The 24,887-nt window shown below is 33.1% G+C and overlaps 1 long non-coding RNA gene across 14 annotated transcripts in view; it reads left to right on the forward strand.

Annotated features, from left to right (window-relative positions):
• The window catches only part of LOC143246369 (uncharacterized), a 372,922-nt gene that overhangs the window by 296,200 nt on the left and 51,835 nt on the right, over positions 1–24,887 (forward strand). The window lies entirely within an intron of this gene.

Below are 24,887 nucleotides of genomic sequence, written 5' to 3' on the forward strand. Positions count from 1 at the left end.
AAACAAACTTTCATGTACTATGCAAGACTTTTCACAGTTTGCTATACTTGTAGTATTTTAATTACCTCAAACCCTTTATTGTTTGTGGTAGACATCCATTCACAAATTTCTCAAATAAAGATAAATATGGTTGAGTTCATACATAATTCAAGAAATTTAAGAACATACTAAAAACTACTTAACCTTTCATATTACTCAAGCCTTCAACATAGCTCGTATGAAATGTTTAAAACTTGATATTTTTCATATAAAATATCATCTTAAAATATCTATACTTAACAAATTAAATATCAGACAATTCTTCTCTTTTCCCATTGTTCGTTGGTAAAAGAGTAGCTCCAGAATTGGCGGTGGGTGGTGATGACAAGCTGCCTTCCCTCTATTCTTACACTACTAAATTCGGGATGGGTAGCGCATATAACCCTTGAGTAGCTTTGCGCGAAATTAAAAACAAACAAACTTTTTCTGAGTGCTTCTTTTGAGAAACGTGGCCCGGCATGGCCTAGCGCGTAGGGCGTGCGACTCGTAATCCGAGGGTCGCGGGTTCGCGGCCCCGTCGCGCTAAACATGCTCGCCCTCCCAGCCGTGGGGGTGTATAATGTGACAGTCAATCCCACTATTCGTTGGTAAAAGACTAGCCCAAGAGTTGGCGGTGGGTGGTGATGACTAGCTGCCTTCCCTCTAGTCTTACACTGCTAAATTAGGGACGGCTAGCACAGATAGCCCTCGAGTAGCTTTGTGCGAAATTCCAAAAAACAAAACAAACAAACAAAAATTTGAGAAACGTATATAAGTCTGTTTCACAATAAACAGTATACCCGAATAAAGAGATAAGAAACAAACCATCTAAAAATAACACATTTTTATCGAACCTGTTCATATTTATAAGTATATAACTTTAATGGTAAGTATTTGTAAAAAAAAAAAACATATATTATCTTGAATGTATTTGATTCTGGTGTAAGAATAACAATCTTATATTAACTTATGTGACTTTTCTTTCGAGAATGAATTCTCAATAATCATTTTATTTCAAGTGTTTCTTTTGTTACTGTATACTATAAAGAAGCATACTTATTACAACATTAGAAACATGACTAATACATATGATTTCCTTTAAAAACGTTTAATTTTCTTTTATATGTTTTGCACCTATGTTAAAATAAATATTCTGATTTCTTTCCTCACTCCTATATACTCTTACTTTGAGAGGAGTCTCACGTAGTGTTATTTAAAAAAAAAAGAGGGAAATTGGGTTCTCGACACAGAAAGGGAAAGATGGCTAGTGAACTACGTTTTTCCTTGGTAATCGATTCAACCACAGTCAACTTCCTGGCGCTACGGTTTTGCCATGCGAAGATACCACGTCTGGTCCAATCGGGGCTTCGAGCAGTAATATGCTTTATTAGAATATAAAATTTTGTAGATCGTGTTATAGAAAGTTTGACGGATCGAATCTAGAGAAAATTTAATGAAGCTATTTTCTCTGAGCCTTGGAAATCATTTCAGGCTGAAGTGGAGCACAGGGCTTGTGTTAATCATGTGTTTTATTAACATTTCAGATCAAGATTTCTTTGGCTGCCTTACCTATGTTCGGAAAAATAGTTAAATGTTCCTATTTTTTAATACTTTATTTATTTTGTCCGTCCCTTCTACTTCTTTCCTATCTATTTATTATCTCTGTGACTTTTTATATTATATTGTTTCCTTTTATCTTGTGCTCAGTATTTTTATCCTTCTACACATTAATTTTGGATCAATTGCTAAATTTCACATGTAAATATCTCAAGTTTGATACATTATACTTGTTATGCGATTTGTGCTAAATTATTTTCCTACCCCCCACCTCGATGGCTCTACCTAAATTCAAAGGGCTTATTTGGTTTGTTTTAAATTTTGCGTAAAGCTACACGAAGGCTATCTGCGCTATCCGTTGCTAATTTAGAAGTGTAAGACTAAAGGGAAGGCAGCAAGTCATCTCCACCGACCGCCAACTCTTGGGCTACTCTTTTACCAACGAATAGTGGGCTTGACCGTTACATTATAACGCCCCCACGGTTGAAAGGGCGAGCACGTTTGGTGTGACGAAGATTCGAACCCGCGACTCTCGGATTACGAGTCGAGCATCTTAACCACACATGGCCATGCCGGGTCAGAGGGCTTATAACGCTAAAAAGTCGTGTTTCGATACTCACGGTAACCATGTGTTTAACAAAAAACACACATTTCGTTTTCCTGAATTTCGTAGCTAGTTATTTTGTCTTTTGTGCATACATTTTTAAACCGTGCATTTGTTTTTGTTTAGAAACTCTTGAAGTATTTCACGTTGTGTGTAATTTTACGAAGAAAGTTATATACAAGTAAAAACAATTTCATTTCCTTGTATTAAAATTACTTTAAAACACAGGATTCGTGCCTTTTCTTATTAGTGTTTTGTTCTTTTTTTCATTTCCATAATTTATAATAATGATAGCAATATCGTCATAAAATGTGTTAAGATTTTACACCAAAAGTATATGTGTAATGACTATTAAAAACAGTAACGCATTCCTTCCTTACAAACATAGAATTTGAAAAAGAGTATACAGATATTTACTGTTATACAAAATATTATCAAACAAACGTTTCGTTTTTTCCGTTAGAATACCGAAGATTTGTTCCAATTTTAGGAAAAACATCTCTACATTTGTACCTCTGCTCTATATTAAATTAATGTAGATGTTAACAAAAATTTCACTAAACTTAAAATAATAGAAATAAAGACATGTAGAGATTATTTATGTATGACGTTAAGTAGTTCTTTATTTTAAAAAAATCCTGTATTTGTAAAATATTTTGGGGGTGTTCATAACTATATCTTCCTCGGTGGTATCAGCAGATAACTCAATGTGGTTTTGCTGTAAAACACACACACACACACTATATACCCAAAATATGGAAATTTTTAAAACGACCCACAATTATTATTATCAAGATAGTCTCGTTCCAGAAAGATGATAGCTCATTCAATATTCTTTCCTTCCATACGTAGCAAATATAACAAAAAAGAATAAATAGTTTCTTACATTCTACCAAAAGTTGATTTTATTTTATAAGCTGGTTGAGATTTTGATGTTTTCTAGGGAATCATGGGAATATTTTTGCCTCTTATTTTACGGTATTTGAAAAACACGTAAGATAAAAAAAGGTAAATTATTTTTTAAAAAAACTCGATAACTATAACTTAAAGGAAGCTGGACCTGTCGTAATGGGGCAAACAGATGATGAAAAAAAAAGATAATATTATCTTTACGACGTTCAGATGAACGTGACTTTTACATTTGACTAACCCTTATCAGAGGTGTGAGCATGTTTTCTTTATAGGACTAACTACGTCTTTGTATTTATGTATCAAAAATATTGTACTAATTGATCCTCGTTCAGGTTACCACAGGGTGTTCGGAAAGTCACTGTGCAGTTTTGTAATCATATTTTATTGAGTCTATTTCAAGCCAGCAACTGATAGTGGTGTTCAGAAACAAAATAAGAAGGATCCAGGCCTGTATTGATGCCAACGGGGGTCACTTTCAACATTGTTTATAATTGTCATTCATATTTACCTCCTGTATTCTATATTGAAACATGTCTGGTAATAAATATATAAGTGCACAGTGACTTTCCGAACACCCTGTATTTTTCTTTACTTTATAGTTTTTAAATTCTAGCTTTAATTTAACTTACAATCTGCATTTTTGTTTGGTTCTCCAATCACAAGATCTCGTTAATTTATTATTGTATTCAGCACTGACGAAGGAAAGTCATTCTTCTGAAAGCATAGAGGTCATTTTCTAATTCAAATATTTTTTATTCTTTAAACACCACATGCCATGCAACTCAATATGTACAGTAATTTAAACTGTCTTTGTTTTCAACATGTTAAAAGTTATGTGATTCACTGAGATGTCTGGAGAGTTAGTTAAGCTACAAACAGATAATGGTTTAAGATTTTCATAAATAAAAAGGAACATTCTATTTCACTTTAACACGCCAAATAATTCAGTGCAAAAATCTTGAGGGTATTGCCCGTTTTCAGATTTCTAGTTCTAAGTTAAAAATCACTTATTCTTGGACAAGTGTCGTCTTTTGGGTCAATGATTTTCGTGTTATAATCTTTCTTTAACATTTTGTTAACTTGATTGAATTTCCTAATTATGCATAGCTATTGTGTCTCATATTCAGTCTATAATGAAAATATGTTTTCGCTGTTATTAAGTAATCAAGAAATAGTGTTTATGTATCAATTTCGAAATCATTGCTAAACAGATTTATTGACACTAATATTTCTTTATAATTATAACATGAAATTATGTAATTGACTATTTCGTTTCCAGCACTAAAATAAAAACTCACTCACATTTACATTATTTTATTTACTTAGAAGAAGAAAAAAACAAAATATCGAAACTCCTTGTCTATTCTGAAATAGTGGCCCGACATGGCCATGTGGTTTGGGTCGTTCGATTCGCAATCTGAAGGTCATGGGTTCGAATCCTCGTCAGACCAAATATGTTCGCCTTTTCAATCTTGGGGGCGTTATAAAGTGAGGGTCAATCCTAATATCCGTTGGTAAAAGAGTGCACAAGAGTTGGCGGTGGGTGGTAATGAGTAGTTGCGTTCCCTCTGATCTTATACTGACAAATTAGGGACGGTTAGCGCAGGTAGCCCTCTTGTAGATTTGCAAGAAATTTTAAACAAATTTATGTGAATTTTTTTCTATACTCTTCTATTTGCGATGTATCATCAAAACAAATCTTAAATATACAAACAAAAAATGCAGTCTTTAACCATTTATCTCCATTTTCGTAGCAATATTTTCATTGTCCTCCCTTGGTGAGACAGCGATAAGTTTTATATACTTACAACGATATAATGTGCAAATAGCCTGTTGTGAAACTTTGTATGAAGAAGTTAATTCTTCATTATCGCTGATCAATCGAGACATTCCACTAGCGAACCATAAATAAATAGAATTATTTCGTATAATAAGTTAATATTAAATACTGTTGTATCGTCCAGTTGGGGCCCGGCATGGCCAGGTGATTGAGGTACTCGACTCGTAATCCGAGGGTCACGGGCTGGAGTTCTTATCACACCAAACATGCTCGCACTTTCATCCGTGGGTACATTATAATGTGACAGCCAATCCCACTATTCGTTGGTAAAACAGAAGCCCAAAGTTGCCGATGGGTGATGATGAGCAGTTGCATTCCCTTTAATCTTACACTGCTAAAGTAGGGACAGCTAGCGCAGATAGCCCTCGTGTAGCTTTACGCGAACTTCAAACCAAACCAATCGTTTAGATCATTAGAAAACACTAAACCAGTAAACTTTCAGAAAACAGAAGAAAATGAACAAATAATGCACATATTGGATCCTCACAAGTGATCGCTTATTTATTGATATAAAATACAAACTAACGTATACTTAAGACAAAGCATTGGTTAGAGTTTAGATATGTCCATTAATTACATGCTAAAGTTCGGGTTCTGATACTCACGGTAGACACAGCACAATTAGTCCATTGTTTAGCCTTGCGCTTAGCAACAAATACAAACAAACGGCTAAGAGATCGATGGTTAGCAGAATGCGTATGCATTTGGCTCTGACTTCGACACGGCGAACTGCTGTGTTTATCTTCATTCACTGTTGCCAGTCAGTCTTCACATGACCACAGCGTAGGTCTCTTTTTTTTTTTTTTTTAAGTTTCAAGAAAAATATGTCCTTACTCTGGTAAGCATGAATGAGCCCATCTACTAGTACATTATTTTACACACACAGTTCTAGCGAATTGTGAACTGGACACTTTATCATAGCATCTAATCCAAATAAACAATATGTTTTCACGCCAGACTTCGCTAACTCAAATCGATAGTTAAAGGAATACACGTAAACTAATAGCAACTTAGCGATTAAGCTTGTCAAATTCTCATTCATTCCACTGCTATCTACAAATAAAATCAAGTTAAGCAGTGGTGAAAATTTGAATAAACATGTTGAATCGTGAATTATAGGCTATTGCGCACAGTTTTCCAATATTGTTAAGGGAAAAACGTGTTGCTCATCAAACAATGTTAGCATGATAGCAAAAGAGCCACGACCAGTTGATAGCTTCAGTTTCAAACAGTATCTCGTTTATGGTTAAAACGTAAATTTATGGCGTTAGCTATCAAAATTTGCTTTGATGCGTTTTTCGTTTTACCTACACCCTCAATTGTATCATGTTTTTTGAGAAAAAAGTGGTTTAGTTCCTTCAGTTTCCCAGCTAGGTCTGCATTATGTCTCGTTTCTTTGTTTTGAATTTTGCGCAAAGCTACTCGAGGGCTATCTGCGCTAACCTTTCCTAATTTAGCAGTGTAAGACTAGAGGGAAGGCAGCTAGTCATTACCACCCACCGCCAACTCTTGGGTTACTCTTTTACTAACGAATAGTGGGATTGACCGTAACATTATAACGCCCCCACGGCTGAAAGGGAGAGCATGTTTGGTGCCACCGGGATTCGAACCCGCGAACCTCGGATTACGAGTTGAATGCTTTAACACGCTTGGCCATGCCGGGCCCGATTATGTCTCATTACGGACGAAAACTTGTACCATGACAAGCTCGGGGTTGTAATTTCGAACTCAGACTGGTAGCCATATGTAAATTTGTGTTTCCCCCCGCCAGTGGTACAGTGGTATGTCTGTGGATTCAGACCGCTAGATACCAGGTGTAGATACCGTTGTGTAGCTTTGTGTTTAATTCCAAACAATCAATCAATTTAAATTTGTCAGCAAACATAATTAAATTTTTAATCAATTTCTACAAGAATAATGAAATTTATCTCACGTCTTCGTGTTGCTATGGTTTCAACGATGAAAAATGACAACAGAGTAGATATAATTTACATATCCTAGAATATTGACATTAACCTTGGGCTACGTTCCTACATATGCTGCACATGTAACAATTTTGTTTCGTATATGGCTAGTTATATGGTGTTTATTCCCAAAATTTGGTCGCGGGATACCAACGGCTCACAGAATGGCTCCAAGTTTTTCAAGAAGGAACTTTCACTCATAGCTCCGTCATCTCCTGACCGTTTTGAGATCTAATTATAGTTTTGGACTCGGAAGTCAAACCCTTTCGATTGATGTATTTCACCACGCCTAAGGTCTCATAGATTAATGTAATTTAATCCTGCCTAACAAAATTGCAAGTGCCGAGAATATTGATGGTTCCCTTTTGTTATTAATTGATACACAATAGATTTGTTGTATTTGTATGCATATTGAAACATCTATGGTGATTACAGTACAAACGTGTGTGTCTACATCCCGAAACTCAACTTTATTTTGTAGAGTATATTAAGATCGAAAGAGTTATGGTTTAAGAAAACGATGGATTCAATATAACTTTATCTATTATGACAAACTAAAAACGTTCAATAAATTCCAAGGGCTGCTAAAAATAAAGCAAAATGAGCTTTTTATGTTTGTTCCCATTTGCCCCCCTTCCTTACTAAAACGTGAAAATCAATACATTGCATATTATGGGAAGTTAAATCACCTATTTTCCTCGTTTATAACTGACTTATAATTCTTTTTTCAGGCTGCAAGCTTCAAAAAACTACATAAATATCAAATTATACGACACTGTACAATTTTTCTTGGACTTACAAATATAGAAACCTGGTTTTTGATACTCGTGGTGAGAAGAGCACATAGTGTTCAATGTATAGCTTTGTGCTCAATTACAAACAAACTGTACCATTTTATTAACATATTTTGTTTACAGTTAGATCAGTTCTTATACCTCATTACTAAAGTCTGTTTATTAAAGAGCAATAAATAATATAAATATTTACAACGTTTCATTTATTATTTATTCTAAAATTATGTTCAACGATTTTGTACAACTATTGTATGTTTCTTTTCTTTCTTAAAAAGCAATTTATGATGTCAGAAAAGTATCGGAAACAAGTAAAAAATATTATTTCATAATGCCTTATCACACTTACTGGTCAATGCTTATTGATGTAAGCTTATGTATATGATTGAAATATTATCTTTGTAAATACTTTTTAGTCGTAAAAGGCTTAACGAAAGAAATAACTGACTCGAAATTATGTATATTCGAAATTAAAAGCTGAGTACAGTGATAGAACCTATTTTATACGATTCCGAAAAAATAAATCACTTTTAACATTGCAGGTGAAAGTACTTATGTGTAACGGTTTAGAAGTGTAACATAATAAGTTTAATTTTTTTTACTTTTAACTGTGTTGAAGAAAGTTTCAACTAACTGTAATTACAGTACTTTAACGGCTGTCTAATGTATCGGAAATTTCAAGTTATGTAAGTAAAAATTTTCATTTTTTTATATTAATAAGATTGTAAAAGTATTGAGCAAAGAATATGAAAACAGTAAAAAAAATGTTTCATTATGTAGAGTTCTATATTATAGCCTTCTGCTTATTCATACAAAAGAAAAGAAAAAATGTACTTCTTAAAGCTCTCGCTGCACCAATTTAATTATTTTAAGTAGACGAAGTAAAGAAATATATCATATTCTTACAGTTTAAATAGGTTTTTTTGCGAGTGTGTCGTAAAATTAAATCTAATGTTCGAGCTTTGAACGTTACCAATATAAAGATAACCGTTTTATGTATACACGTAAAAAAAAAAAAAAGTATGTTAACTATGGAAACTTTCACACGAATATCGCAATGAAACAAAATTTTTAGAGCAACAAAAATTATCCTGAAAAGTAATAATTTACTTTCCTATATATATCTAGTTTATTATCATTATTTATGTTCTTTCTTTGATGCAGATTGCTTTCATTAACGGATAATAATCCTCACAGGAACAAACATTTATTATCTCAGAATGAAAGAACCTAAGTTTTATTTTAAATTGATTAGAATAGCGTAACCCTAATGGGGTGTTTTTTTTCTATCTATAGTGTTTTGTATATGTAGAGAAAAAGTACAGTGATTTGAAAAAAGAAAATAAAACGAAATTTTTTGTTTCAAGTCTAACTTCGTTAACTTTATGCTTTCCATAATTTTTGTTCATTGTTAAAATTTTTATTATACACTTGTGTAGAACTCGGTATTGTCAAATAACCTATGATACAATTATGTTCGTTATATTTTACGCATTTTGTAAAGAAATGTGAGCATGCATTACATCTGCAATTTTCTCTAATCAAGTATAACGATTAGATTGGAAGACATTATTTCTCTAACTCACGCATACTATTAGTTTGTACTATTAAAACATCCATAAAAATGCCGTTTTTCGCTTATAGCATTTTGTAGTTTATTATTACCTAGTATATTCAGCAATATTCTCATAATAAATATTACAAGACTGCAGCTACGTACTGAGCTACGTAATTCAGCTGAGGTAAATTATATTTTAGCATATGTTTAGTTTATTTAATTAGATCGTGTGTTTTCTCCGAATTGTAACAATACTTTAAATTAAACTTTTGAGGACATTTTGTCTTAAATGTTAGTTAGTTTTAAGTAATAAGCAGAAATAAAATTCAAATTTAAGAAACCCTACGCGTATACATTAAAATCAAAACTAGCTAATTAATACAATTAGATATTTAAAAATATTTACTTTATTTCAGAAATGCTTATTAAATCCACAGTTGGCAAGATGGTTATGGCACTCGACTCGTAAGCTGAGGGTCACGGGTTCGAATCCCCGTCGCATCAAACCTGTTCGCCCTTTCAGCCATGGAGGCGTTATAATGTGACAGTCAGTCCCGCTATTCGTTGGTAAAATGCTAGCCTAAGAGTTGGCGGTGGGTGGTGATTACTAGCTGTCTTCCCACTAGTCTTACACTGCTAAATCGCAGATAGCCCTCTAGCAGAGTTGCGCGAAATTCAAAACAAATAAACAAATCCGCAGTTAATAAATACTAAGGAAAACTCATTTCAATCAAATGTTATTGACTGATAATTGCTATAAAATTTACTCTCTTTTGAAGTAGTATACGTGTATGTTTAACAACTCAGGATAAAAATTCGAATTACTGATGAAATAAGCAATCATATATAGTAAGTGAAATGTAAGATTCGCTAGCACAATCTTTTAAGCTAACCCTGTTTGTCGTTTTTCAGTAGGAATTTCTTCATAATATTCGTTTTATAACTAAACAACACCTCATAATAAACCCACCATTCCAACTGATGTTTATTTATGTTCAAAATATTCAAATGTTTCTGACTTGATCGTTTAAATATTGTTGCATTTTTATCACGTAATATAATTGGCAAACTGCTTCTATGGCAATCAATAATTATTAAATCAAATATGTTAGTTATTTTAACTTTCAAGGCATTTATAATAAGTCATGAGTGGAAAAGGTTGTTAACATTTGAAATTACTCAGTCGTGAAAAGATACATGATTTTACGATTTATAGTAAATGTAACATTTCTGTCTTTCTAGGACAAATTCTTAATCCCATCTAAACTAAATATGATACAATTTTAAGCGTTTTAAAATTTAATGTTTACAAAATTGTAAACCTGATTACAGTCAGTAATAAGTGACTAAACAAAACTGGCATATGAGAGCTTATTTAATGTTTGTATATGTACAACTTTTGGCAACTTAGAAACTACAAATAATTAAGAGCAAAAATTGTTTCCAGTTATAGAAGCTTCACAGTTTGCATGAGTTATTATCGTGAAAGCTAAAATTGACTTTTATTAATAAGGTAGAAATTGATTAGTGTCACGCTACAATAAGCGTATGTTGCCAAATTATGTGAATAAATATTTCTGAGTAATTAGTTTCTCAACAATATGTAAAGAATAGAGCAGTCCAGGCATTAGATAGTATAAAGTTTGACAATATTTGTTCGTTTGTTTTTGAATTTCGCACAAAGCTACACGAGGACTATCTGCGCTAGCCGTCTATAATGTAACAGTGTAAGACTAGAAGGAAGGCAGCCACTCATCATCACCCACCGCCAACTCTTGGTCTACTCTTTTACCAACGAATAGTGGGATTGATTGTAACATTAAAACCCCCCCACGTCTGAAAGGGCCAGCATATTTGGTGCGACGGAGATTCGAACCCGTGACCCTCAGATTATGAGTCGAGTGCCTTAACCATCTGGCTCTGCCAGGCCATTTTATAAGATAGTAACACTCACAAAAATATATGATTTTGAACAAACCATCTCGTTGAGTCTTTGATTGCTTACTTCGATTGATTTCACTGTTTGTGAATCAAATTTACGGGTGAAATATTGTGTGAAACAGAAGTAAAATAAATGGACTAAGTTAAATTTTATTATAAACTAATTCCTTCTCTGTTGCTGCTCTGGTATGATTTCCCGTGTAAATAATATTTTAACTTCCTGTGTAGAGTTATATCGTTCGAAAGTCTCTATTTGCTGTTTTTGAGTCATCGTATTGTTTCAAGTCCTCGACGTCAGAAATGGAAATCGCGGACGAAATTTTCTTCACTCAAAATTACTTCTTAACTAAATAAATTAATTCAGTCGGATTAACTTTATCACCTTTCGTTATAAAGTTTGCGAAAATATTTAGCACAATATCGCTTAAAAGTAAAGAGAAAAAATTAATGATATATACTCTCATTAACTTGCAGTGTATGAGGTGATTCAGATTCTTGAAATCGCACAAAATAAGATTTTCCTTATGAACGCATTAAATAAAATATCGTACTTCCTCCATCCGAGTATATTCTCATATTCTTTTTTTAGCTGCAATATCTCTTCGCATCTATATGCGAATTACTATATTGTATAGATAAAGGTTGCTTCATTTATTCAAATTTTCAGCATGTCGTACCAACTTTTACATTTACTAGCTTGGTGAAGCTTACTAAATCTTTGGCATTTGTGTTTCAAATGTTTGTTGTTGTTTTTTTTCTGCTTAGTACGTAGGAGAACGAAAAAGTGTTTCTTCTTTTATTCATTTTATCCACTTTAAAACTTTTAAAGCACATTAATCCCTTTAGAATATTCAGAATTCCGATAAACGCAGAAACTGCACCACATTACCATGAATAGTTAGTTATTCATAAAAATCTTTCATTTCTGTCGTAAATCGATTCTTATATTTCTAAGTAATAAAGAGTGCATTTTATTTAAAGCTGATTATGTTAATATCTTATATCAGTAACAGTGTGAACTTTTTATTTGTTTATTATGTGTGTTAGAAATACCTACCGACTATATGGTTATTTTTGAACAATTGTATTATCGTTATAGATTGGCTTGGTTTGTTTTGAATTTCGCGCAAAGCTACTCGAAGGCTATCTGCGCTAGCCGTCCCTAATTTAGCAGTGTAAGACTAGAGAGAAGGCAGCTAGTCATTACCACCCACCGTCAACTCTTGGGCCACTCTTTTACCAACGAATAGTTGGATTGACCGTCACATTATAACGCCCCCACGACTGAAAGGGCGAGCATGTTTGGTGCGACCGGGATTCGAACCCGCGACCCTTAGATTACGAGTCGAACGCCTTAACCCACCTGATCATGCCGGAACTTTGTTATAGAAATTATAATTTAAAATTTTGAAATAAAAATATTTAATTAATAAATAATCAAAGTTTTAGAAATGCGTAAGTCTTATCAATGTAAATATCAATATTTCAAAACGCATGAGATGGATTGTTTCCATTATCAGCTACCATGTCAGTAAACGCAGTTTTATATTGTGGTTGTAAGTGACTATCGAAAAAAAACAAAAAACAAAATAGATGAGTTAACTAGGAGTTTTAAAGATGGCACAAACAGCCACAGCATCTATGTGCTCCTAACCCTGACCATAACAGTAAGGGAAAGGTTTATCTTATACTTTCTTTTTGTCCATACCACATTTTAATATAACGTTTTAAGGACATTTAAGAAGATGTCAAGTAATAATATTTAGTACACAATTATATAAAATCAACGCAATGAGTGATTGAAAAGTAAATTGGAAAGAGTGTTGTTAGTGTTAGTGTCCCAAAATTTGCAGTTGAAACCCTTTAACATGATGGTGATAGTTTTATAAAAGCCTGAAATATTTCGGAAAAAATTATATTAAAGAAATGACGTTCATTGGTTCGTTTTATTAACATAGACAGTAGATAAAAGAGAATTTTTCATTAGTTCGTCTTATTAACATAGACAGCAGATAAAAGAGAATTTTTCATTAGTTCGTCTTATTAACATAGACAGTAGATAAAAGAGAATTTTTCATTAGTTAATCTTATTAACATAGACAGCAGATAAGAGATTTTTTCATCAGTTCGTCTTATTAACATAGACAGTAGATAAAAGAGAATTTTTCATCAGTTCGTCTTATTAACATAGACAGCAGATAAAAGAGAATTTTTCAATAGTTCGTCTTATTAGCATAGACAGCAGATAAAAGAGAATTTTTCATTAGTTCGTCTTATTAACATAGACAGTAGATAAAAGAGAATTTTTCATTAGTTCGTCTTATTAACATAGGCAGTAGATAAAAGAGAATTTTTCATTAGTTCGTCTTATTAACACAGACAGCATATAAAAGAGAATTTTTATATGTTCGTCTTGTTAACATAGACAGTAGATAAAATATAATTTTCATTCCTCATGCTCATATCAGTAAGCTTATTTGTACGTACTCAGAAAAAGAAAAAACCTGTCATTTAATTTTTCCAAAACATAAAAATATCTTTATTTTTTGCAAGGTTCCAAATTTATTTATTAGAATTTGAAACATTTAATGTTTCTTGGTCTTTGTTTTTATGCTTAAAACTTATGTACTAATGTTGAATGTTACCAAATTAATAACAAATCGTAAGTATGCAATTGTTGAAGTGCAACTAATTTTGTAGTCCCCCGCTGGTACAGCGGTATGTCTCCGGATTTATAACGCTAAAATCAGGGGTTCGATTCCCCTCGGTGAGGATACGTGTATGGCAGTGTTTTTATTACTATGTTGAGCATCATAGAACAATTACAAACTTATTAAAATTATTAATTTTATTGTGCTTGGATGTATGTTTTCACAAAGCTGTATGTTGTACACAGACCTGAAAATATAACACTAAGTGTAAAACTATACCGAGTTTCTTTATTTTTGCAAAAACTTACGACTTTAATGTACTGTTTTAAGCTGTATGAATTATACTATTTAAACAATTATGTAATAGTTATAAGAGGCATGTACTAAAAAAAATTGAAATTGAAAATAACCCAGTAATGTCGAATACCCAAAGCAATACAGACACCTCAATTACCCATAGTGCATTGAACTGAATGTAGAATTATCAAGAATCAGGTACACAACATGTGATGTAAATATCCAAAGGGCTGGGTAAAGACTAGCGTTTCAGATTGAATATCAGAAAATCCTTTATTCGCGTCCCGTTGCCGCAAAAATGTGCACTGAACTAAGAAGACCTAAATAAATTATAAGAGAGACAGTCAAATCCAACTGTTAGAATAAGATAACTGAAGTGTTGGTGGTGGGTACTAATAACTTTCTTTCTTCCCTGTTGTTTGTCAGTTCAGAATCAAATGGTGCTTCTATAGTTTTACCTCAATATAAAAAAAAACAGAGGTAATGTAAGAAAAAAAAGGTCAAACAAAATATTTTCGAGGTATTGCTGCAATCTCCTTTAGAGGGGGTAAGTTACAGTTTTCAAATATTCACGCTAATCAGTCATTATTTTCACGAAATAATGTTTTTGTTTGTTTTTTATTGTCGGTAAAGTTTCACATTAAAGTATGAGAAGTCGACACTTTGCGTTTTGGGAGTGAAACTGTTAAAGTTTATAACTTTGGTGTACGATGTTTATTCACATTCGAGAAAACGTATAATCAAAAGGTTGGTTGCTAAATCTGTGCGTTTATAAGAGTAAAGTAAAGGTTCAAGTCTTCATTTAAAAGAGTTACTCGTTCCAACGTGTTTCGTTAACTAAAATACTGTTACAGTTTCGAGTGGAAGGGCGTGGCCTACTAATCAGCGTGATCAGACTTGAGTTCTGGTCTTCATTGTTCGGAAAAACGATTTAGGATCATATGTGAGGTATAAGGCTAACAGTCAAATCCTACTATTCAGTCAAACAAGAGTAGCTTAAAAAATGGCGTTGGGTGATATTGACTAACTGCCCTCGTCTAGTCCGTGTTTCTCAAAAGTTTGGTGTTTTTTTAGCGGACCAGTTGAATTATGTATCGTACTTCGGTGGAACTCAGTAGGGTCTGTATACTATCCGGACTGTTACTTTCCACAGTTATTCAGCCTTTATACCGACCACGTGAAGGAAACCTGAACCATAGAATGACAGCCGCGTCCTCAGTCTATCAGTTCACAATTATCGACGGTTGTGCGCAGACACCCTTGTGTAGCTTTGTGCGAAAATTCAAAATCGAACAAGGTACCTTCAGAAGTGAGAGATAGAAAGGAGAATTGTAAACTTATGTAGCTCAACCCCCTTCAGTAATGACGTAAAAGTTAACATATAGTTTTAAAATATAACGAATAAACAGAGGTTTTTAAAACTCTAAACTGCTCTTAATTGATTTTCCTTTATTTGACGTTTCACTTTTCTTGCTAAATCGTATAATCTGTAAACGTTTTATTGAAGTACCATACAAAATTAAATTCAAAACGATAAATTAAAACTAGAACCTAAAACCTGCCGTACTCGTTTTAATACTATTTAGTATCTTACTCAGATAGTTTGTTTGTTTTTAATTTTGCGCAAACTAACTCGAGGCTATCTGCGCTAACCGTCCATAATTTAGCAGTGTAAGACTAGAAGAAAGGCAGCTAGTCATCACCACCCACCGACAACCCTTGGGCTACTCTTTTACCAACGAATAATGGGATTGACCGTCACACTATAACGCCCCCACGGTTGAAAGGGAGATCATGTTTGGTGCGATGGGGATTCGAACCCACGACCTTCGGATAACGAATCGAACTCCTTAACACGCTTGGCCATGCCGGGCTTTACTCGGGTAGTGTTGAAACATATGGGAGCTTATGTTTTAACTCTAGGCTCTAACTTAAAGTGTTTGGGTTTAAACCTTATTCGTCTGGAGTTTCAGTAACATGTTTGATGTTATTCGCCCATTATTCAATCGTTGAACATAACGTATGATCTATTCACTTATCACCTTATATTACAGAAAAGGAAAGTTTGTTAAAGCCTGAACTCAAATAAATGTACAATAAATGTTATATTTTGAAACAGATTTTTTTTTAATTTTAGCCTTAAGAACAAGGAGGTAGTCTTATGAGCGATAACTGCTTTCTCTCTGATCATAAATGTATTCTGTTAACGTTAGAACAAACCATGAATTACTAGCAACAGAACTGTAATCTGCTAGTACATCTTTCATAAAGAAATAATAAGTATACACTAAATCTAACACGAAATAAACTACTTATACAGGATGTTCCTATGTATTCATCACAATTATACCCTATAAGCATGGGCGTAATCCTATACCAAAAGTTGAAATCACAATGTAAATCTATTTTGGTTCCTTTCTCTGCATTAATTAAACAAAAAATATTGTAATATACAAAATAACCAGTACAGGATTGTAAAAATAAGTTATTCGGATACGATTCTAGTATTTTCATTGTAATATTATTTGGATAACTGTTTATCTGATTGAACTTTGGCATTTCGCCAGATTGGTTTGTTTGTTCATAATGGACTAAAACATCAGTTAGATATCTCTGTTAGCCAGACACAACTATTCCATTACGAAATGTAGGTCAGTGGTGAAGCAATCGGCCTGTAACGACCAGCACCTGAAGCGTATACTCGTAATCGAAGAATAATATTGACGTCTATTCTTATACCGCTCTTAATGCTGAAAATGGAAAGTATATTTTGAAGTACCACGCCTCGAACCCGAAACCTCATACAAAAACAACTTAGTCAAGCTCAAACCCTCATAAAAAATTGCAGGAAGGAAATATGTAGTTTTCACTTTTTTTTCACATAACCTTACCAAAAGTAAAGGCCCGGCATGGCTAGATGGGTTAAGGCGTTCGACTCGTAATCTGAAGATCGCGGGTTCGAATCCTCGTAGCACCAAACGTGCTCGCCCTTTCAGCCATGGGGCGTTATAATGTGACAATCAATCCCACTATTCGTTGGTAAGAGTAACCCAAAGAGTTGGCGGTGGGTGGTGATGACTATCTGCCTTCCCTCTAGTCTTATATTGGTAAATTAGAGACGGCTAGCATAGATAGCCCTCTAGTAGCTTTGTGCAAAATTAAAAAACAAACAAACCAAAAGTAATTAATCATATATATTTTTATTTCATGAGCAAACAAAAAAAACATTTTACATTTTTCTTTCACTCTCGCTAATTGTTCTTGAAATATGTTGGTAAGTTACTGTTATGACCAAAATCCAAGTACTTTTGTATCAATGACTGAAGATTAGAGATAAAAAAACATATATATTTTAACATGCTTAACCAATGGACCAACTAGAATCATATTCTATACATTCCAACACAGTTGACCCCCAGTGGCACAGTAGTATGTTTGCGGACTCACACCTCTAGAAACGGGATTTCGATACCCGTGGTGGGCAAAGCACAGAACACCACTGTGTAACTTTGTTCTTACTTTGAAACAATCAATCAATCCGACATAGTTTAATTAGTCGTTTAATACGAAAATACTTTTTCATTAATGTCAGAGCAAGTCACCATACCAAACTATCAAGTATATTAATGGTAAACTATATTTAGAGGTCGTTGTATTACATTTATAATAAAAAATATTCATCCTCTATAATTGCTTGATGAATGACAAATTTTCTTTTACCGACTAATTTGAAACAGTAAAAAAATTAAGCATTATTGTCAATTTTCTATCTGTTTAATACACGTTGATTGTAATCATACTAATTATAACTTTTTGTGTGATATAGTATTGATTACTTGCGTATTTAACATACAAGGGTTAAACTGGGGCGGAACAGTACGAAACGAATTTCCGCCTCTTGATATCTCAAGTCATTAACTTTGTGATCTTCTGATTGGAAGAAAATTATCTATTTTATCACTTTACTTAGCAGATAACCCGATGTGGCTTTGCTATAAGAAAAAACACACATCACGCTCCTACTAAAAATGGATCTCAAATAAAAAATCCGTCTCTTCAAGAATCGCAGTTTATTCACAGAGTACCTAATGGTTCTACAGTTGATTTTAGCACAGTTCCATTCGTCACTTAGGTATAAAACTTACTGCGAACTTATTTATCAGTATTGCTAATGATTCGGTGAAAATGTCGGAAGATAACTCGTATGGATAATAAGGTGTGATTGTTATTCACTTCTCAGAAATAACTGGTACTTGTTCTTAAATAAGAATAGTCGCTTTTTCTAGGTTTAAGTCTTTTATTACTCTTATAATTGCTAGTCGTAGCTCTTACGTGCCTGTTGTAAAGTCTCGTAAAATGGTATAAACAGCAGTAATATAAAGGTTGTAAAATGATGATGTGAATCTTTCAGTGCGTCATCGCTAGTTCATGCCATAGACGGATGTATGAAACTGTGGAAAGAATCTTATTAAATCTACTAAACGCATCTGGAAATCTGCGAAATTGCTTTAAGTTCCAGTTTGAATTTAATAAACATAATTATAAAAATTTTTCTTTCTTTTATTCCACCCTCTTTTACTCTACTTCTACCACCATATACATACATCCATACATACACGTATTTGTGAATTAGGTCTAAAGAGGTGCATTTTTATGGGAATTTTTGCTCATCTAATACAGCAAAGTGTATACTGTTTAGGCTTACGAAAAACTTCTCTTGTTTAGTCATACGTACTAAACCGATTTGATTAAGTCACACATTCGTGATGGTATGGGATTGTTGTTACCAACTGCTGAGGTCAATCCGCTGTTCATCTAGCATTTTAGGTCAAATCGTTTCACGTTTCATTAAATGCCTTTACGCCACATTTATCTGAAATGCGAACACAGTAATTAATTTATGTATTTAATATTAATCAAGGAAACCAAAGTGCTTTGAGAATGATATTTTTAAAACGAAACTTTACCCTTGTGATTCGAACATAACTATGTTTTAACCGCGGACTCGCCTTTCTTAAAACATATATTCCAGTAATATTGTAATTCTAGTGATTCTGGGTATGTTAATAAGCTATTATCAAAGCATTAATCGCACAGTAATTCAAATTAAAAATTTAAGTCTAGAGCTTCTCACAAACAAGAGCATTACCAAATAAAGTGAAATAACATTAATTTCTTTCTATAATACGTAGAGAGCGATGTGCTAGTTTTCAAAATTCCTTTTCTATAACGACTTTCCACCAACTGAATGCAGTCGTAACATATGCAATTAAACATAAAGCACATGTGTAAGGGCTACATGGTTTTAAATAACTAAAATAACGCATCATTTGACACCGAGTAAAAAGATAAACATGCTACTATGTAATGAAACATCATTTGTTTGAATTACAATTGTAAAACAGAGGCTAAATGTAGTACCGCTGTTCCATTTGGGGGGGGGATAAACATAAGAGACTTCTTCATTTAGAAACGTGACAGTGGGTTGCTTTTCACTAGCGAATTCTAAAACAGGTTGAATATGGTCAAATGGTTGGCATTTCGAACTATAGATTAAAGGTTTGAGAGTTTGAAACATGATACACTTTCAGTAGGTATTTTGTAAAAATGGGAGTCAATCTCGTTATTCGGTTGAAGAAAAACACAAGGGCGTTGAGTATTGCTTACTAGATACCTTTCTTCAGATTAGAGGTCGCTATGCCTGAATCACAGTGGTGTCTGACGATTAGCCCAAGTGCGTGTAAAGTGTGGTTTATGTTATAAATTCCAATTTCGAAAGAAACTTTCGACGGACTGAAGGTAAATTCGCCTAAAAAGGAATGTACAGTAACGGTTTTTGAACTACCTAATGTATCTGTAATCATTTAAATGTACATTTTATACATAATATGATTTCTGTGATAAATCTGATTTAAAGCAAAGATAAAATGATCAGAACCGTTTTGGTTTTTCATAAATTAAAACAATACTCTAACAATCAAAACAGGCAAGTTTTATGAATTAAAACAATACTCTAACAATCAAAACAGGTAAGTTTTATAAATTAAAACAATACTCTAACAATCAAAACAGGCAAGTTTTATAAATTAAAACAATACTCTAACAATCAAAACAGGCAAGTTTTATAAATTAAAACAATACTCTAACGATCAAAACAGGCAAGTTTTATAAATTAAAACAATACTCTAACAATCAAAACAGCCAAGTTTATCCACATTCAATAAAAATGTATTTGACTCTAGCATAAGATATTTTGTGTAAATATTCAAGAAATCATTACTACAGCAACTCACCTATAATCGCTTTAATTGCTAAAATAAGCCTCAAAAGTAAATACTTGAAATAAAAATTGCAGTTGTCCTTTCGAAAGGAGTTTCTGCTTTACCTTGAAACAACGTAGGTCCATTCAAGAATAGAAACTGTCTTAAACAGTAAATTTGTAGATCAACTTAAAATGTTTTGCATCTGTACTAATCAAATGAATAGAAAACAGTAAAACACATTAACCAAGTTTAATTACCTTTGCTTCCTGTTTTTGATGAAGGGTCATTAATTCTTCTTTAATGTGATTATTGTTTGTTTTAAACAAAGTAAATGAAGAGAGAAAGAACTGTTTGACCGCTTTTTGACTTATATTTTGGCCAAATGTGATTGGAGTTCAATAAATTAGTATTTAGATGTAGCCAGTCTTTCTCTAATTTTACCCATCCCAGCTGTAAAGTGGATGGTTCTTCACTCCCAAAAAAATGGACGCTTAAGTCTGTTATTTTCATTTCTAGTGAAACGACGGAAACAGGTTTCTTTTGTTGTTGTTATTTTTTTCAGTGAACTGAAGGAACGTTTTTAAGTTAAACTTTATCAAAGCCGGCCATTGTTATTTTTGTCTTAATCGTTTAGCACCAAGCGGTTATATGGCTTAAAGAAACTGAAATAACCTAAGATATGCACTTTTAATAATCTTAAAAGTAGAGAAACGTGATCAATAATAGTACCGGGTTGGAAGGAATCACTTTGTGATTGTACATAATCTAAAAACAAATGTATTTAATGCCCAAATGTTGAAATGACGAGGTATCAATCGTGATTTTTAATCAAAACGCAGAATGCTGTCTAAAAATACATAACTTCAGTTTAGTGATAGTTGTTATTTGTTCTAATCAATCTTCGTCTCTTATAATCAACTGGGTGTATGATTTCAAGTCGGTGGCCATATTTTTTTATTAAAATAAATTATTCTGTTGTACAATACTATTATAGTTAAAACATACTATTATTTTAATACACTTAATTAACGATAATTACACTTTATTGGTTAAACTTAACAATTCAACAAAATCAAAATCCCTCTTTTCCTTCCTCTATCCCATTTGTTTCCTATAAATGTGTAATATTTGTCAAATTAGATTCCTTTTGTTTTGAACAATCATAAAAAAAAACTACCATTTTCACATAGTAAAGCTTTTTGACCATAACCCAATGCCAAAGGCGTTTCCCCAGATCATCGAGGAACATTTTGATAAATTATAGAAAAGGTGTTAAGTTTTATTTTTACTTACTTTATCGACGTTCTTTGTGAATCCGCCAATAAAGAAGTTTCTATAGGTCATAGGTGGATAGGCTTTCTAGAATGGTGTGGATTAATACCATGCTTTATGACGGTTTGTATGATAATCTAAGAAAGCCTAATTCCTTGTCCCCAGGCTGAGGGTGGAGCTTGTATCCCATTTGAACAGCGATAAACACACGGACGACTGAGCGCTTAGAGAGCTCGTGGGATTCGTGCAGAGTCCATGTTATATAAAAGTTGCGTGCTTCGCGTGACCAAGACGCTCATTGTGTAAATGTCCCTGCAAAGTAATCTGGTTTAAATATAAAGCTATTATTTTTCTCTGAGGGGAATTTTCCCTGTTTGCACTGATTGCAGATAACACACTTAAGATTGTCGCAAGGTGTCTTTGCTCTGCAAGACGCTTAAGAAGTTTTTGTTCAAATCCCAAACAAAACAAATTGTGTCTTTTCTACACTCATCATTCTGGGTGAGAAAGTTCTCAGGAAATAATAATTAATTACTTCAAATATAGCATAACAATGTCCAATTGTAATTTATTGTTGAGGGTTTCTTTTAAATTTGTTTGTTTGTTTTTGTCCTTTTTGATGCATAATAACATTATATATTTTCTTGTTATTCTCTGCTTGAGAGTAACAAGAAAATATATAATGTTATTAGTATTTATCGCTAAAACATGATATAGAATAGTTTACTTTCACACAGCAGTCACTAATTATTGGTCACTTGTTTGTCCATGCTGTCTTTGCAACTTCACTGTAGAGTCATAATTGAGCTTTTGCTTTGGAAAACATAAACTCACTTTACAGATTAGTTATGTTCACAGATAACAAATTTCACTATAAGCCAAAGTACAGATTTGGATTTTTAGAACTTGTTCCCCAGAGTATTGATAATAGACTAACAATTATAAAAACATATGTGGAAAAACGACTGGTATAGATTGAAAATTTGTATGTAGAGGAGCGAACAACGTTTCGACCTTCTTTGGTCATCGGTCATTGTGAACCTGACGATGACCGAAGAAAGTCGAAAGTCGTTCGCTCCTCTACATAAAAAAAAATTCTCCACCCATACCTAATCCCTGTGGCTCAGCGGTATGTCTGCGGACTTACAACGCTAAAAACCGTGTTTCGATACCTGTGGTGGGCAGAGCACAGATAGTTAATTGTGTAGCTTAATTTGAAACAACCAATACCAGCCGTTTTTACATATATTTTTCCCTTAAAGTAGTTTTTCTCGTCATCACAAATTTTAAAAACAGCCGTTACATTTCCGTTTTAAATTACTTTTCCTTTGAGAAGTTTGCGTGGAAATTACTGAAGCTTTTCCATTTAAACAAGTAGGTTTTTTAATGGCATATATTCAGCAGTCTTGATTTTATGGAAATAGATTTTCTCTCGCAACATACCAATAAAGTATTATGAAAGACTTTTCGATGATGTGCATTTAAAAACCGTAATTATAAATAAGAATAATCCACGAATACCATCAAAACGCTATTTATAATTTTTAAAATCCTCGTACACATTATTGCTGAGTGACATCAAATTATTTCAGCAACGTATTTGCATAAAATTTACTACATAAACTGAAAGAAGGTGCATTTTTAGTAGATGTTCTTGTGCTTTTTTAGATTATTTTTGTTTGATAAAACTTCAAGCTAAGCAGCCTGAACAATCATCCCAAACATTACTTTTATATACCCTTTCGGTGTTACCTTCTAATGATTAATAAAATTTGTGAGAATTTTAAATGATGGATACAATTGATGTTAGTGAGATATAAGTGTTTTCTTTTCATTTAATAAATTATGGCCACAAGCATGATTCATGTTTACATCAGTTTACAATGCATCGTATAGAGTCCTGCATGTTATAAATTTATTTCTGAAAGAATCATCTATGGACAAGTGCACGTGTACATCATAATATTGGCACCGTCCATGATGAGATAGTAATTTCCGCTCTTTCTTTTGGATACTTAAGTGTACTAACATTAGCGTTGGTCTTCCAGACTTCTAAATTGTATAAGTTAGCGGTAACGAGTACTCATTGCTTGAGAAAGGAAATTAATAAACATATGTTCATGTTTGCTTAGCTGTTGAAATTATCTAAAATTAATACGTTGGCCGTGTGGCGTAAAACTGGCTACATTGAAAACCCAAAGGAAAGCCTTGGTAAAGTAAATATCTACAAAAGTGCATAACTGTCGCTCACTAATAGGACTAAAATCGTATAAATAGATTGCTACGTGTTTGTTTCGAAAATTCACGCAAAATTACACTGGCTTCTGAGCAGCCCGATTCTAATCTTAAATGGTAGAAACTAGATGGAAAGCAGCTAGTCGTTACCAGCCACAGCTAACCCTTGGGTTCCCTTAATCAAATAGGATTTGATTGTCTCTCTTCTAATGCATCCATGAACCTAAAGTTTGGAGTGTGTTTTTGTGGCACCAGAAGATGAGCAGAAGTTAGCACGCTGGTTGGCTAACCATTAATCCACGCTCGGCCCATGTGTGAAAAGAAATGTTTATATTTTTATATATTTAAATAAAATCATGCACCAAGAGAAGTACAGTAGTGTAATTCACTTGTCTGTCCAGAAGTTTAAACAAAAAAAGTCTGCTCTTTTCTCGTCCATCTGTTTTACTGAAAGTGTGCATCTATAAAAGTTGTTATAGTTATAGCTAATCTACATGGCTGAAGTTGTGTTAACAGAAGAGGACTCTATTTTCAACCACTTTTAGTTAAGAGCGTGCAGTTGGATAAGGGTACTGCTGCTGTCTATCTCTTCAACTAAATGAATGTTGTTTTTTTTATGCCTACTTGTTTACCTGAAAGCATGTGAATGGAAAAGTGCGCTGTTCTCGTCCACTTGTTTTCCTAAAAGCATATATCAAAGAACGTACATGCACTACTCTCGTCCATCTTTTTATACAAATAAGTTATTTAGTTTTTCTATAATTTACCACGTTATCCTTTATTTCATAAAATAATAACATTGCAATAATATTGGAATTACAATATTAAGCTGGTTAAGAGTGTTAGTTGAGAAACTGATAAATTACATGTTTAAATTACAACGGAATAGTTTGAACTTTGTAATTTCTGAAATATAATTTTGCCTGGAGATTCCCATGTTAGTAGCTAGCATTACATAGCAAAGCTCCAACGTTGATCGATTGC

This window comes from Tachypleus tridentatus, chromosome 3, assembly GCF_004210375.1.
Source record: "Tachypleus tridentatus isolate NWPU-2018 chromosome 3, ASM421037v1, whole genome shotgun sequence".
Classification (NCBI taxonomy): domain Eukaryota; kingdom Metazoa; phylum Arthropoda; class Merostomata; order Xiphosura; family Limulidae; genus Tachypleus; species Tachypleus tridentatus.